Source organism: Silene latifolia, chromosome 9, assembly GCF_048544455.1.
Source record: "Silene latifolia isolate original U9 population chromosome 9, ASM4854445v1, whole genome shotgun sequence".
NCBI classification, from domain to species: domain Eukaryota; kingdom Viridiplantae; phylum Streptophyta; class Magnoliopsida; order Caryophyllales; family Caryophyllaceae; genus Silene; species Silene latifolia.
This window is the reverse complement of record NC_133534.1, coordinates 81,341,870-81,345,861: the sequence shown is the minus strand read 5'-3', so window position 1 is coordinate 81,345,861 and position 3,992 is coordinate 81,341,870. Positions and strand designations below refer to the sequence as shown.

Genomic DNA, 3,992 nt, shown 5'->3' with positions numbered 1-3,992 from the left:
AGGAGTCGGACCGTAAAGATAACGGTTGACAGAAATAAGAGGTACCCGAGTTAAGAAGATATCTCGGACAAGAAGAAGATACGTAAACTTTGGCATAAAAACAGGGTTCAAAGATCGTTAAAGAGAAGGAAAGGAGAAAGAAGAAAGATAATGAAAGGGTTCCGCTTACCAAACACTCATCAAAGCTTATGATCGATATGGTAAGGTTACCTCACTAAGGTGCTCAACAAAACCTCAAAAGTCCACCAAATCATAGGACTAACAAGGACTCCACGAGGGTAGGTATTCCTCAACTCAATTGGTTCTAAGAGCCAAAATCAATTCACCACACAAATTCATTTGTTACTATCATGTCCCAAAGTACCTCCTTTACAATTCTCGTCATTGAACTTCACTTACTATGTCATCCCCCAAGTACCATGGCTTGTTCACTCCATCCTCTCACCACTTAATACTTCTAGTCTCCGATACCATAAACTAGAATCACATCTTTGAACTCACGAACTACATCGAACAACATTCCACCAAAATTCCCAAATTCAGATATGATTAATAAGGTCAACCACGTGTTCTCAAATTTTGAAAGGTCAACAAGGGCTACTCTATACTAGATTTGGTCAACTTAAAAGGTTTAACAAACTAACTAATTCCAAAGTACAATACCAATCCATTAAGCAACATCAATGTCCTATTGTATTCCTTTCAAGGCCTACAAGGATTAGAGCTAACTATCATTCCTTAAATTCTCCACAAAAAACATCGAGACTCTCAAATGAAGTAGCCTAGGTTCATTCCATCTTATGTGCTAAGGTAGTACCCATGCTCAATCATCTATAACAAACAAGCTCTCAATAGACATAAATCCCAAGGTGTTTCTCAACTCACTAGGCTCTCATATCATGCACAACTAACAAGTCTAACCAAAGGATCCCAAGTTATATTCTCCTATACAACTCAAACCTTAAACAATCAATTTCTCAACTCGTTCACGCCCTCCAATGATACATTCTCTTAAAACCGGGTTCTCTTGAACAAGGGAACTATCCTGCGGAATAAAAGGAAGGTGTCCACAAGGACTCTTATTTTAAGAAGAAAACGAACCAAGGATGAAACGGGAGAAAGAATAGAAGAGTAGTTACCAAGGCGAGAGAAGAGGATTAAAAAAAAAAGACGAATCAACCACGAGATTGGAAGACTAAGGTAAGATAGCATTATCTACATTTATTGGAGTGCCATCTTGTAAAAGAGAAAATCAATTAGTACCTAACAATTAGAAATCATAAACAGACTACCACATAAAATCCTAAATCTACCCATCCTACCCATCTCTCAAGTTTAGTATTTAAAGGTCAAGTGATTTTAAGTGGGGTGCACAAACGTGCATCGGGAGCAACAAGCTCTGATACCAACTGTGACACCCTTAAATCTAGCCTTAAATAATTACGTAAATTCTACAGAAAAACTGGTAGGATATGTTTGTAATTGGTTCAACTAGCCAAAAACCTGTAATTTCAAAAAAATTTCTAAACCAATCACAACATTTCCAACATTCCCAGAAGCGGGTGCCAAAACCTGCAATGCTAATGAACTACTTTACATGCCATAGCTAAATAAGAAAATAGAATGATACAAACCAAAAATAGAAAAGGGAGACATATGTCCCTTCAAATTATATACAAAACCAAAAGGTAAAAGGTTTACTAATAGAATAGCCAAAACTAGGTCCAAGGTTCCTTGCTCACTAGCTCGTCTGTGACCCCAACAAAGCATCAACGACCTGTCAATCGCATTTTATACAAACACGAAAGCCACAATTCAGTGGGGAGTAACTTCGAGTCCTCCCAGCCACGAATCGTCAAAATTAATGTAACATGTAATGTAACATGTAAACAATATGATAAACCATGTAATTATCATGTAATCTAACCTATGACCCCTAAACTGACCAAACTAAACTATCATGTGAATCATATAATTCAAATAGTAATCCAAACTTTATCAATCAGAACCGCTTACATCTCACCTATTACGATTCATAAAATCACCATACAAGAAAGGGCAATATATCAAAGACAGGCATAAGTTCTTAGTACGGTCAATAGTCACTTTGTAACTCGAGTCTATACCACGAGGTAGGGAAGGTAATCGAACCGGTATCTTAGCTCAGCGGTTAATATTAATAAAACATGGCCAAGAGACAACACAACCCTAGCCTAAAATCTGCACAGACCTAGACATGCGGATACACACCACCGCACCCAAGACCCACAATTTTTCTAAAACAAAGTGAGTACCCCAAGGAGTCCACCAAAGGGTTGGCTAGTACTTAAGCTGACCACTTACTATCAAAATAAGTAACTGAGGTCATGCCCCAACTTGGATATAAATCCACTAGTCAGGAACACAAAGGCTATCAAGCAGTGAACATATACTCGTCAAAGACTATAAAGACCTATCTATGATGAAGGCCGAAATACTCACCTAGGACCTAGTCCCAACTAGTCCCAGCTTGAATACTTTAGCCCACACCACACAAGACTCACCACACAAGTCAAGTAAGACACCCACTTAACCATAAGAGGGCAAAGAGTCCTACTTACCAACATAAATTCTAACATTCTATCATGTGAAAGGCTATATAAATGTCTATTCAAAGATACAAATCCAACAAGTATCCTCAATAACTATTAAATACCAAATTTCAATTCTAACAATATTAACCATATTAAAGGCTTCAGGGAATCTAGGGCCGTTTCTACAATATAAGAAGCTACTTAAATCAACTAATTACACATGTGAGATAAAAATATAATGAATGGCCTAAAACAAGAAAAAGGCCGACTATCTAATTCATTCAAAATTTCATCCAACCGAATTTTTACCCGCAACTGACCTACCGCGACAGTGCGGGTTAAATTGCGGTGACCAATCACTCAATTGACTGACATCGAATCAGTCAAAGGGATTAAGGCTCAGTTTTCGGCACAATCATCAAAACATGGCAATTATTGCTATAAAATTTACCTTGAGCCTAATCATTACAATTTCATCGTATAAACTATCCTAACATGTGATAACTATCAATATAAGAATAATTTCTACTACTAGTATGGTTCAATTTAAAAGTGTACTCATATGTGACTTATACAACTCTAACATTAATTAACCCGAAATGACCAATATTGTACAAAAAACCGCGAAACAAGCACGGACCAACCCGGGCCAACCCCAAGGTCGGCCGTGGGCTGCCGTGGGCCTGCCGGCTGCTGGCCGTCACCCCTACACCACCATTTTTCCATTTTTGTTTAGTAAAAGACCGTCTGAACACTAATTAATCATTCCCAATTCAACTTTGTTAATTTAAACTAACAAAAGGCATAAATTAAGCATGCATGGAACAAATTTTAACATGTGAAAACTACTACTCAAACAAAAATCACCAAACATACAAAAACAACAAAGCATGTGACGATCTTTCGTCGAGTAACTCGAAATATGTTACCTTAAGCTAGAAAATGAGCAATTAGCACCTCAAAACCCAAACCCTAACAACAACTAGCCACTATCCTCGACAATATACGAGTCCCCAAACTCGTCTTCCAATTCTTCACCTAAATAAACAATAAAAACACAATAATTAAGTATAAATACCGAATTTCCGAAAATTCATCTTAAAACAACTTCAAGAAAATTAAAATTAAAACATACTAGGTTGTAGATCTCGTCGAGAGGATTCCGGAAATATAAATTTTGCGAAAAACGGACTAGTAACGAAGAAATTATGATGAAAATGGTGTTTTGGTTGATGATTATGATAGAATGACGATGGAGATGATGATGGAAAGAAAAATCAGAAAAAAATGAAGGGGAAGGGGGTGTGGTCCGCGGGAAAGGAGAGAAAGAAAGGAAAGAGCGGGTTTGAGTCGGGATTTTTCGAGTCGGTTTTGGCTTGTTTCGATAAAAATTAAAACCGTAGGTCAAATGCAAATTCC

At 37.4% G+C, this 3,992-nt stretch overlaps 1 long non-coding RNA gene across 1 annotated transcript; it reads right to left on the bottom strand.

Moving 5' to 3' along the window:
• Positions 1-1,549: 1,549 nt before the first annotated feature.
• On the bottom strand, positions 1,550-3,591 carry LOC141598192 (uncharacterized). The gene is made up of 2 exons (XR_012523312.1): positions 3,503-3,591; positions 1,550-1,777 (listed from the first exon to the last, which is right to left on the bottom strand). It is a non-coding gene; the product is annotated as an uncharacterized LOC141598192 (long non-coding RNA).
• Positions 3,592-3,992: the final 401 nt, after the last annotated feature.